The following is a 13,890-nucleotide window of genomic DNA, read 5'->3' on the forward strand; positions in this document are numbered from 1 at the left end:
CGTTGTAGCAATTCAAGTAAATACTTACTTTGAGATAACAGAATGCCACCATCAACAGGAGTTACCTCAATACCAAGGAAATAGTGGAGGGAGCCAAGATCCTTGAGAGCAAAATCTATGCGTAGATCAGCAAGGAGAGCTTCAACTGCCTGAGGGTGTGAACTGATGACAATGATATCATCAACATAGATAAGCATAAAAATGGTTATACCAGCCCTAGAGTATAGGAACAGTGATGTATCACACTTAGAAGGCACAAAACCAAGTGACTGCAGCTTGTTAGAGAGACGTGAGTACCAGGCTCGTGGGGCCTGTTTGAGGCCATAGAGAGCTTTATCAAGTTTGCAAACAAAATGAGGTGACTGTGGATCCACATACCCAGGAGGTTGTTTCATGAATACATCCTCTTTCAGAACACCATGTAAAAACGCGTTCTTAACGTCCAACTGTCGCATGCACCAACCTTTAGAGACAGCTATAGACAAAATTAATCTGATAGTGACAGCTTTGACAATAGGGCTAAAAGTGTCCTCATAATCAAGACCATAACGCTATTTAAAACCTTTAGCAACCAACTGTGCTTTATAACGATGAACACTGCCATCAGACTTACGTTTAATCTTGTATACCCACTTGTAGTCAATGAGATTTGTACCTTTCTGGGGTGGCACAAGATGCCACGTACGGTTTTCCATAAGTGCACGATACTCCTCATCCATGGCCTCCTTCCAACGCGAATGAGTAAGGGCCTCCGATAAATTTTGTGGTTCACCTGTAGCACAAAAGGAGCCCCAACGGATACAACCATCTTTATATTCTTTAGGTTTGAGAGTACCACTACGAGACCGTGTATGAGGACGATCGGGAGGAGGGGGCGGCGGAGGTGGTAGGAGGGACTGTCGACGCCGAAGTGCATCAGGAGCATCAGAAGAGGCAGCCGAAGCCGATCCAGCGTCATCTGCCATATTCAGCAAATCAGGGGCCGACACGTGGTCGGAGGAACCTGCGGCAGAGTGCGGCTCCAAGATCTGTGGAGAGGGCGGCCCACAAGCAGTGGGGGGTGTCGCAGCAGCAGCCGAGGCGGGCGTCGCATCAGAGGAGGAGACGGGCGTGGTAGCTGACCGGGGCAGACCCGAGGAAGGGGTGGCAGCCGACCGGGACAGTCCCGTGTCCCGTGCCAGGCCGGGCATGTGGTCGATGTCGGGGGACCGCCCCAGGCCCGAGGCGGAGCTGTCTGGTCCCGCGCGTGAGGCCGCGCCACGTAGGGCGACAGGAGCGAGCGGGAGCGAGCCGGATAGGCGCGCGGATCCCGTAGCGGATGCGCCTGACGTGTCTGGCGCTGGAGATCCCGAGGCGGATCTGGCAGGGAGATCAGCAGGGGAATCCGCGCCGGCGGGATTTGCTGTGGCTGGCGACTCTGTAGCATGCGTTACCTGCAGAAAATCACCATTTTCTGCATAGTTTTCATCAGATCCTGGTACACTGGTATGGGAAATAGACACAGTATTAGTATGCACTTCCTCTAGGGATACTTGGGATGGTTGTGGAGGAAAAAGTGAGGGTAAAAGAACGAGTTCTGCATGGAGTTGGGCGCCCGCATTAGGGTGTAGGGCAGCAAAAGGAAAAATGTGCTCATCAAAGATAACATCAAGAGAAACATAGACCCGACCCGTGGACACATCAAGGCATTTATACCCTTTGTGGAGTGGACTATAGCCAAGAAACATACATTGTTTAGAACGATACTCAAGTTTGTGCTTGTTGAAGGGTCACAAGTTCGGCCAAACTGCACACCCAAAAATACGAAGAGCTGAATAATCAGGTGTGATGTTAAAGAGGCGTTGAAGTGGGGTTTGGTTATGAATGACACGACTAGGAACACGATTTATAAGGTAGACAGCCGTGAGAAAAGCCTCATCCCAAAACTTGAGTGGCATGGATGCATGGGCTAAAAGAGGGAGGCATACTTCAACAATATGGCGGTGTTTTCGTTCAGCAGAACCATTTTGTTGATGAGCATGAGGACAGGAAACATGATGTGTAATACCAATGCTTTCAAAAAATTGATTTAACTTTTGATATTCACCTCCCCAATCAGTTTACATAGCAATGATTTTCTTATCAAATAGGCGTTCAACTAGAGCTTGAAAGAGGTGAAACTTTTGGAACACATCAGACTTATGTTTGATAAGATAAATCCAGCTGAACTTACTAAAATCATCGACGAAACTGACATAGTATTTTTGTTTGCCAATAGAAAGAGGCCCAGGGCCCCATACATCGGAAAAAATAAGCTCTAAAGGAGCATGAGATACACTAGTTGAACGATAATAAGGGAGTTGATGGCTCTTAGCCATTTGACAGGCATCACAAACTAAATGATGATCGGTTTTATTAGACACGGGAAGATGATGATTACGAAGAATTTGCTGCACCACTGGGAAGGATGGGTGTCCTAGGCGCCTATGCCACCTAGAGGTAGATGGCTTGACGACTCCAAGAACCTGACGCCCAGGGATAGCTGGCCGGCCAGTGATTGGGTAGAGTCCATCTCTACTTGGACCATGAAGAATTTTGTTCCCCGTTGCCTGATCATTCACAGAAAAGAACTCAGGGTAAACAATAAGATATGCATCATTATCTTTGGTAAGTTGATGACCAGAAAGGAGGCTTTTAGTGGTACTAGGTACATGGAGAATATTGTTTAGCTTGAGAGACTCATGAGGGGTAGGAAGAAGTGCATGACCAACATGTGCAATTTCCATACCTTGACCACTTGTTGTGTTGATTTGTTCCGGCCCGGTGTAGCGATCACAAACCGTAAGCTTCTCTAGCTCACCGGTCATGTGATCCGTTGCTCCCGTGTCAAGATACCAATTAGTATCAACACCATAGGAGGTAGCAGCTGCATTGGCAGACTTGGGAGGATTGCCTTGGCGCTTGGGATTGTTGTTGAAGGTCTTGTCGAAGCGCTTTTTGCAGGACCAAGCACCATGGCCAGCATATTTGCAGATCTGGCAAATGAGCGGGCCTTGGGGATGAGCAGTGCCTCCTCCTGGTGGTGCGGCAGTGGTGCCGGAAGTGTTGTTGAAGGGGGCACCACCGCCAGCAGAAGAAAGGGTAGAGCCACCACGGCCGCCCCCTTTGGAGGCGAGGTTGATGGAGTGGGCGGCAGTAGTGTTTTGGGATTCAATTCGTGTCTCAGCAGAGAGGAGCAGGGAAAACAGCTCACCGAGGCCGATGGGGTTGTCTGCTGCTGCACGGGTTGAGATTGCAGATACAAAGGAATTTTAATCCGAATCCAAGCCGTGCAGTATATGGGAAACAACCTCATCTTCATCAACGGGAGTCCCGGCCGCCGCAAGTTCATCTGCGAAACCTTTCATCTTAGTATAATAGGAGGCAGCGGAGAGATCACCTTTGCGGGTTGTAGATAGTTTTCCGCGAAGTTGAATCTTGTGAGCACGGGACTGTGCCGCAAACAACATGAGTATCATTTGCCACACACCGGAGGAGGTGGTGACGGTGTGGACTTGCAGGAGTACATCCCGAGAGAGGGATGCGAGGAGGAAAGTCAGGACCTGTTGGTCCTGACTGTACCACGCGGTGTACGCTGGGTTTGGAGTTGAGATCAACTCCTTCTTCCCTAAAACCTACGTCTCCGTGGTTAGAACGGCATGGGGTGCCGCAGAGGTACCATCTAGGTACCCCATCAAGCCGGCAGCCCTGATGTGGGGAAGAACCTGTGCCTTCCACATCAAAAAATTCTCTCGGGAAAGCTTCTCGGTGATTGTATGGCCGAGGGCAGCAAGGGAGGTGGAGGAGTTCATCACGGCGGTGGTGGTGGAGGAGGAGGGATTGGACATAGATGGGAAGAGGGAGGCTCTTATACCATGTGAGAATTACTGGGGTAGAAACATATGCATTATGCAAGGACGTATGCGTGTTTATATAGGGCCGAAGCCAACCGAATACACAAGATATACAAGGAGGTTAGGATTGATCTTTATCTATACAGAGAATATATCTACAAGATCAATCCTAACTTAAACAACACGCACCCCTAATATTACAATGTCTAACGGGAAGATTGTAATCATCTCTTTAACGGCTGTCGGTTCTCTCAGGAGGTGTGGGGGCAGATTCAAAACTTGGTCAAACGCAGACTTCCCGACCCCAAGCGATGGCACAACGGAGGAGTGCTGGCTGTTGGTGCGCAAGGGTGTTGCGAAACACACGCGGAAGAATTTTGACACGGCCGTCGTGCTCATACATTGGAGGATTTGGAAGGAGCAGAACGCCCGAATCTTTGAAAATAAACTTTGTTCGGCTCAGTGGATCCTGGAGCTGATCATCGATGATATTTAGAGTTGGAGAGTGGCTGGGCCGATCTCTGAAATCACTTAAGGGTCATCGCGGCTTGTCTGGGGTCTTTTCTTCTATATGTTTCTTTGTTTGCTTTCTGTGTGCTGTCTAGATCGCCTAGACTTGTAACTCTTGTCCTCTCTATCTAATAAAATATGGCTGTGGTCCTTCGAGAGAATACCAATGATGTCTAAACTTGTTACAGATGTTCACTTTTATGTGTGAACCTCAAAAATATGCCAAACCGATTCTAAACCTTGTCATGAACGGGAAATCCAATTTGGCTCCCGGAAGCATTTGCTCCTACGCGCAAAAAATAATTTTTGAAATGTGAAAAAAACCAATAAAATTTATGGATGCGTTTGGTTGCCCACAAAACTATAATCAGGCCCGTTGGATGCAGCATTATTTTGGCGTTGAACAGTTTGGTTTACCTGCATATGGTGTTGGGTTTGCATTGTACGGTTCTTAAAACATCTCTCGGCCAAATTCACTGGAAAGTGCCAAATCGACAGTTTCTAGCAAAGTGGACCCGAGCGATGAAAGTAGGCGCACGTGGGTGGCTTGCTATAAACGCATTAGCAGGTAGAACATCTACAGTCGGATCCTTCAAATCCTTCTCAAACGTCCAGGCTAGTCGTCGGGTCACTGCCCGGTCACAAAAAATTGACCCAGACGGGCCTCCCAAACCAGCCTCGAATGCCCGGGCTGACCGGCACCTCCCATTTTGAGCCCAAATATGGGACGGATAAGGGGGAGCCCGGGCGTTCCCGGGCACGCCCGTCTGACACCTCACGTGGATTCGCCGGGAAACCTCGACGGTCCGACGGACGCCTCGACCATCGGTGCGGTGTGAACGCCACGTGGCACCGCTCCGGCTCCCCGCCCGAGGTCGGGGCCAGCTATTTAAGCCGACCGGCGCCCCCAGCCCTAGTTGCTCAGCCTCCTCCTTCTCTCCGCAGCCACCCGAGCCCGTCTTCCTCCTCTCATAGTTCACTCTCCATCAAGATGGCCCGACTATTGAGGAACATCGCATGGGAAACAAAAGTTTTTCCTACACGCACATAAGATCTAACCATGGTGATGACCATCTACGAGGGGTAGAGTGCATCTACAAACCCTTGTATATCGCTAAGCGGAAGTGTATATAACGCGGATGATGTAGTGGAACATCTTCGTGATCCAAATCGCAACCCGTCCTGCGATCTCATCATGATTCGTCCCGCGATCCCATCGCGATCCATCCCGATCAAGTGCCGAACGAATGGCACCTCCACGTTCAGCACTCATACAGCTCGATGACGATCACCACCTTCTTGATCCAGCAAGAGGGGCGGAGAGGTAGATGATTTCTCCAGCACGACGGCATGATAGTGGTGTGGTGATCTAATTCAGTAGGGCTTCGCCAAGCTCTACTGAACTAATCTAGAGGAGAAAACGACCTAGAGAGAGAAAAAGGGCAGCACGTGACTTATTAGGGTTAGGGCTTGATGACCCACAAGTATAGGGGATCAATCGTAGTCCTTTCGATAAGTAAGAGTGTCGAACCCAACGAGGAGCAGAAGGCTGTGATAAACGGATTTCATCAAGGTAATAACTGCAAGCACTGAAAGTAGCGGTAACAAGTGATTGTGTAGCGAAGTGAAACGTAGCAAGCAAAGAGTAACAAGTAACAAGTAGTAGCAACGGTGCAGCAAGTGGCCCAATCCCTTTTGTAGCAAGGGACAAGCCTGAACAAAGTCTTATAGGAGGAAAAACGCTCCCGAGGACACACGGGAATTTCTGTCATGCTTGTTTCATCATGTTCATATGATTCACGTTCGTTACTTTGATAGTTTGATATGTGGGTGGACCGGCGCTTGGGTACTGCCCTTACTTGGACAAGCATCTCACTTATGATTAACCTCTCTCAGAAGCATCCGCAACTACAAAAGAAGAATTAAGACAAAGTCTAACCATAGCATTAAACTAGTGGATCCAAATCAGCCCCTCACGAAGCAACGCATAGACTGGGGTTTTAGCTTCTGTCACTCCAGCAACCCATCATCTACTTACTACTTCCCAATGCCTTCCTCTAGGCCCAAATCTGATGAAGTGTTATGTAGTCAACGTTCACATAACACCACTAGAGGAAAAGACAACATACAACATAACAAAATACCGAACGAATATCAAATTCACATGACTATTATTAACATGACTTATCCCATGTCCTCAGGAACAAAAGTAACTACTCACAAGACATAATCATAATCATGACCAGAGGTGTAATGAATAGCATCAAGGATCTGAACATAAACTCTTCCACCAGATAATCCAACTAGCATCAACTACAAAGAGTAATCAACACTACTAGCAACCTTACAAGTACCAATCGGAGTCGCGAGACGAAGATTGGTTACAAGAGATGAACTAGGGATTGGAGAGGAGATGGTGCTGATGAAGATGCCTCCCTCCGACGAGAGGAGTGCTGGTGATGACGATGGCGATGATTTCCCCCTCCGGGAGGGAAATTTCCCCGGCAGGATCGTCCTGCCGGAACTCTAGATTGGATCTGCTCAAGTTCCGCCTTGTGGCGGCGGCGAAACCACGAAAAAGCTCCCTATTGATTTTTTTTCCAGACCAGGACGCTTCATATAGCAAAAGAGGGGGGCTAGTGGGCCTTCAGGCAGCCCACAAGCTTGCCCACCGCCACCAGGGGGGTGGTGGCGGAGTGGGGGCTTGTGGGGCCCTGGTGGCCCCCCTCTGGTAGTTCTTTCGCCCAGTATTTTTAATATATTCTAGAAAAAATCCACGTAAATTTTCAGGGCATTTGGAGATGTGCAGAATAGTGGACTAGGATTTGCTCCTTTTCCAGTCCAGAATTCCAGCTGCATGAATTCTCCCTCTTCAAATAAACCTTGCAAAATAAGAGAGAAAAGGCATAAATATGGTACCACAAGTAATATAACAGCCCAAGAAGCAATAAATATCAACATGAAAGCATGATGCAAAATGGACGTATCAACTCCCCCAAGCTTAGACCTCGCTTGTCATCAAGCGAAAACCAAGTTCCATAAACATGTACACATGTTTGGGGACGAAGGTGTCGATAAAACATAATACGGACATGAGGGCATCATGATCACAAATAGAACAACAATAAAGATTCTTATGGAAAAGTAACAATTCCTTCACAAAGTAAAGCATGAAGCAAAAAACCTTACCGAGAAGTAACCAACAATAATCCATATTCATTGAAGCAATTGCAATTTATCACAACATCAGAAAGAGTCAAATAAGAGCTTGTAAGGCAAACCCACATACTCAATCATCTCTTTTGTTTTCCACAATTGTTACAACTCACGTGGTACTCATGGTGTCAAAGTTTCAGCTGGACATAAAGGAAGATAGGGCCTTATAGTTTTGCCTCCCAACAGTTTACCTCAAGGGTAAAGTCAACAATAGTAAAGCATGAGTACTCAACTCCAAGTTGATATATGAATATAGATCTTTCCCAAGCATGTGACGTTAGCCAAGACGAAGGCAAAAAGGGAATTGGTGATGATCACCATGAATCTTACAAGGGTAAAAAGTAAAGGTACAAGATAGGCCCTTCGCAGAGGGAAGCAGAGGTTGTCATGCGCTTTTGAGGTTTGAATGCGTGTCCTCTTAGTGCGGAGGAACGTCACTTTATATTGCCTCATGTGACAAAGAACTTTATTATGCAGTCTGTCGCTTTTATGTCTTCCTCATCACAGGTTCGTACAAAGCTTATTTTCCACACACTAATAGATCATACATATTAGAGAGCAATTTTTATTGCTTGCACCGATGACAACTTACTTGAAGGATCTTATTCAATCCATAGGTAGGTATGGCAGACTCTCATGGCAAAACTGGGTTGGAGGTTTATGGATGCACAAGTAGTATCTCTACTTGGTGCAGGAGTTTTGGCTAATATGAGGTGGAAGCAATCGTCACATACTAAGGGATCTCTAATCATATAACATTGTTTGGAACACAAGCAAACACAATTCATTATGTTGTCTTCCTTGTCCAACATCTACTCCTAGGCATGTAATAGTTTGGTGAGTGCTCACAATTGCAAAAAGTGTCTAAGATGATATATTTATATGTGAACCTCTCTTTCCTTATTACTTCTTATTAATTGCAACAATGACTAATGTTTATGTTGATTTATTCTCAACAAGTTTCAATCATCATACGTGTCATAAGTGAAGTTATCACTTTCCATAAGATCGTCTCATGATCTTTCATGCTATCATTCTTTTCATACTATTGATCATGGCACAAAGCAAAGCCCTTGACTATGACACTCTTTATTATATAGCTCGTAAGCTCGAATACATCGGGGGAGAGACAAAAGCAAAAGACTTAAACTAAAAACTAAAGACTTATTCCTCTAAAAGAATAAATAAAAACTGAAAAGGAAAGAACTAAAACAAAGGTAAAAGCAAAAGATATAAAGGTGATACGATACCAGGGCAACTCCCCCAAGCTTGGCAGAAGCCAAGGGGATTGCCCATACCAATGCTTAGTTGTCTTCCTTTGATGGTGATGGTGGTGTTGTTGGAGCAGACTTGAGCTTGTCTAATTTCCACTTGAGAAAAAAGTTAGGCTCCCTTAGATCGTCATTTTCCTCCTCAAGTTTCAACACTCTATGGCAAAGTTCCTGCTTACTCTCTTGCAAGAAACGAGAAGGGATAAACAATAGGCTTCTTCCTATGGTTAGGGAGGCTTGACTTCTTAAACTCCACATGGGTGTTTGCAGGTTGAGGTAGAGAAGCCTCCTCTTCATCGGAACTCGTTTGCTCCTTCCCTTTGGGCTCATAGTCCTCTTCCTCATCAGTGGTCCAGCCATATGGTTCCAAGTCCCCATTAATCCTAGAGTTAGCACGATCATCGGCTACATAGCTCTCTCCCTCTGAATCTTGAGAAGACATCTTGACCTAGATCTGCGGCAGAACAAGCTAGAAACGAAAACAGAGGAAAACTACGTGATATGGAGATCAAAACCTTTGGGCGACTATATATTGCTTTTTTCTCGGCCAGAAGGAGTCCCCCGCAAGAAAACGGAGTCCGGACTGCTTTTTATTTTTCTAATTTTCCAAGAATTCCAAAACTGAGGAAATTTCCTATTGGAAAAGCATCGGAGTCCAATTTCTTGCCGAAACAGATACATCTTCATTTTCAAGGTCTGAAACAGGCTGATAAACATCCCTTATGTACTCCTCTGGAGTTATGACATTGATGATATTGGTCTCAACATTTATGGGAGTACCAGAGATGTAATGCTTGATTCTTTGCCCATTTACCACTCTAGGAAAATTTCCTTCCGTGTTATTGATTTTGATGGCACCGGAACGATATAATTCCTCGACAACATAGGGACCTTCCCATTTAGAGAGAAGCTTGCCTGCAAAGAATCTCAAATGAGAATTGTGTAGCAAGACATAATCACCTACATTGAACTCTCGTTTCTGTATTCGTTTGTCGTGCCATCTCTTAACCTTTTCCTTGAACAACCTGGCATTCTCATATGCCTGGGCTCTCCATTCATCCAACTAGCTGATATCAAACAACCGCTTCTCACCGGCAAGTTTGAAATCAAAGTTGAGCTCTTTGATTGCCCAATAAGCTTTGTGTTCCAGCTCAAGAGGTAAATGACAGGCCTTACCGTAAACCATTTTATACGGTGACATGCCCATGGGATTCTTATAAGCAGTCCTATAAGCCCATAGTGCATCGTCAAGTTTGCTTGACCAGTTCTTTCGAGATCTATTGACGGTCTTTTGTAGGATCAAATTAATCTCCCTATTACTCAACTCAACTTGACCACTGGACTGAGGATGATAAGGAGATGCAACTCTATGGTTGACATCATACTTAGCTAGCATCTTGCGGAAAACACCATGAATGAAGTGTGAACCGCCATCAGTCATCAAGTATCTAGGGACTCCAAATCTTGGGAATATGACTTCTTTAAGCATCTTAATAGAGGTGTGGTGATCAGCATTTTTAGTGGGGATAGCTTCTACCCACTTAGTAACGTAATCCACAGCAACTAAGATGTGAGTGTACCCATTGGAACTCGGGAAGGGTCCCATATAATCAAAGCCCCAGACATCAAATGGTTCAATGACAAGTGAATAGTTCATAGGCATCTCCTGACGCTTACTGATGTTCCCTATCCTTTGGCATTCGTCACAAGACAAGACAAACTTACGGGCATCCTTGAAGAGAGTGGGCCAATAGAAACCTGATTGCAATACCTTATGGGAAGTTCTATCTCCAGCATGGTGTCCTCCATAGGCTTCGGAATGACACTTCTGCAGGATCTGTCCCTGTTCATGTTCAGGCACACAACATCTAATAACACCATCTACTCCTTCCTTATAATGGTGAGATCATCCCAAAAGTAGTGTCTCAAATCAAAGAAGAATTTCTTCTTTTGTTGATAGGTGAAACTGGGTGGTTTGTATTTGGCTACGATATAGTTTGCATAATCGGCATACCACGGTGCACTAAGTGAAGTGCGGATGACATTTAATTGTTCATCAGGAAAGCTGTCATCAATAGGTAGTGGGTCATCAAGGACATCCTCTAGCCTAGACAAGTTATCTGCTATAGGGTTATCAGCACCTTTTCAGTCAACGACGTACAAATCAAATTCCTGTAGCAGGAGAACCCATCTGACCAGCCTAGGCTTAGCGTCCTTCTTCTGCATAAGGTACTTAATAGCAACATGATTAGAGTGAATAGTGACTTTGGAGTCAACTATGTAAGATCTGAACTTTTCACATGCAAACACGACTGCTAAAAATTCCTCCTCCGTAGTGGCATAGTTTCTTTGGGCACTGTCTAGAGTTTTACTAGTGTAGTGAATGACATTCAACTTCTTGTCAACTATTTGTCCTAGAACAACACCAACAGCGTAATCACTAGCGTCACACATGATTTCAAAGGGCAAGTTCCAGTCAGGTGGCTGAACAATAGGTGCGGTTATCAAAGCCTTCTTAAGTATTTCGAAAGCTTCCTCACAATCCTCATCAAAAACAAAAGGAACATCCTTGTGCAAGAGGTTGGTAAGAGGCCTAGAAATCTTAGAGAAGTCTTTAATGAACCTTCTATAGAAACCAACATGACGTAAGAAACTTCGTATACCTTTGATATCTGTGGGGCAAGGCATTTTCTCAATTGCATCAACCTTAGCCTTATCAACTTCAATGCCTCTTTCAGAGATTTTGTGTCCTAAGCCGATACCTTCATTAACCATAAAGTGGCACTTCTGCCAATTCAAGATGAGGTTGGTTTCTTTGCATCTCGGTAAGACTCGATCAAGGTTGCTGAGGCAATCATCAAAGGAAGACCCGTAAACGGAGAAGTCATCCATGAAAACCTCGACAATATTTTCACATAAGTCAGAGAATATAGCCATCATACATCTTTGGAAGGTGGCAGGTGCATTACATAAGCCAAAAGGCATACGTCTATAGGCAAAGGTACCGAAAGGGCAGGTGAAAGCGGTTTTCTTTTGATCAGATTGTGCAACAGGTATTTGCGAGAAACCTGAATAACCGTCTAGAAAGCAGAAGTGTGTGTGTTTTGATAGCCTTTCTAGCATTTGGTCGATGAACGACAAAGGATAATGATCTTTCCTGGTTGCCTTGTTCAGTTTCCGGAAGTCTATCACCATTCTATAGCCGGTAATAATCCTTTGTGGGATTAGTTCATCCTTATCATTAGGAACAACGATGACACCTCCCTTCTTAGGTACGCAATGTACTGGACTTACCCAATCACTATGAGCAACAGGATAAATGATTCCTGCTTCCCGAAGCTTTAATATTTCTTTTCTAACGACCTCTTTCATCTTAGGATTTAATCTCCTTTGATGATCAGCAACTGGTTTAAAGTCAGGATCGGTTTTAATCTTGTGCTGACATAGAGTAGGAATAATACCCTTAAGATCATCAAGAGTGTATCCAATAGCAGCGCGGTGCTTCGTCAGAGTTTTTAGTAACTTCTTCTCTTCACGCTCTGAGAGGAGAGCACTAATAATGACAAGATATATCTCCTTCTCATCAAGATAGGCATACTTAAGAGTATCAGACAACTGTTTAAGCTCGAACACAGGATCACCCTTTGGTGGGGGAGGATCCCCAAGCAGTTCAACAGGCAGATTATTCTTGAGAATAGGATGTTGTTCTAAGAAAATTCTATCTATCTCATCTCTCTCCTCCATATGCATATCATTTTCATGCTCAAGCAGATATTGCTCTAAAGGATCCGTAGGAGGTACATCAATAGAGGCAAGAGCAATGATTTCATCTCTACCAGACGACTCTCTTTCATGGGGTTGTCTTCCAAACTTGGAGAAGTTAAATTCATGAGACACACCCTCGAAACTTACTGTGACAGTCTGCTTAATGCAATCAATGGCATTGACACTGTTGAGAAAGGGTCTACTAAATATGATGGGACAAAAGCTATCTTGTGCAGTACCAAGGACGAGGAAATCAGTAGGATACTTCGTCTTACCACACAGGACTTCTACGTCTCTCACAATTCCCAAAGGGCAGATAGTGTCTCTATTAGCTAGCGTAATAGTGACATCAATGGGTTCTAACTCAGCAGGTGCAATCTCATCTTTGATTTCATCATAGAGAGAACATGGTATCGCACTAACACTAGCTCCCATATCACATAAACCATAGTAACAGTGATCTCCTATCTTAACACAAACAACGGGCAGGCCAACTACAGGTCCGTGCTTGTCTTTCGCGTGAGGTTTAGCAATTCTAGCGGAGTCCTCATAGAATTTGATAACATGCCCATCTATGTCTTCGGCTAAGAGATCTTTGATAATAGCAACACCAGGTTCAACTCTAATCTCCTCAGGGGGTGCAAGTGGTCTAATGTAACCCCTACGTATCACAGTTGGAGCTTTAGAATAATCCTTCATCCTAGCAGGGTATGGTGGTTTCTCAGTGTAAGCACAAGGAACAACATGATCACTAAAAGCTATGATTTTCTCCTCAACTAGATTGGTTTTGGCTATGTTGCTTTTTACAGGAGGATGATATTTAAACCACTTCTCTTTGAGAAGATCAACATGAGCAGCAAAAGATTCACATAGAGAAGCTACTATCTCAGAGTCAAGTCCATACTTAGCGCTAAAATCTCTAGAAGTGTTTGTCTCAACAAAAGATTTAACGCAATCAAACTGGGAATTCATACCTGAGTCCTTACCTTCCTCCAGCTCCCAATCTTCAGAGTTGCGTTTGATTCTCTCTAATAAATTCCACTTGTGATCAATATCCTTCTTCATAAAAGAACCGACACAAGAAGTGTCAAGCATGGTACGATCTTCATGAGAAAGCCGAGCATAAGAGTTTTGAGTGATGATTTCTCTCGAGAGCTCATGATTGGGGCATGAATATAGCATTGATTTAAGCCTCCCCCAAGCTTGAGCTATGCTTTCCCTGTCACGAGGCCAAAAGTTATAAATAAAGTTTCGAT

This window comes from Hordeum vulgare, chromosome 6H (genome assembly GCF_904849725.1).
Source record: "Hordeum vulgare subsp. vulgare chromosome 6H, MorexV3_pseudomolecules_assembly, whole genome shotgun sequence".
In the NCBI taxonomy this organism is placed as follows: domain Eukaryota; kingdom Viridiplantae; phylum Streptophyta; class Magnoliopsida; order Poales; family Poaceae; genus Hordeum; species Hordeum vulgare.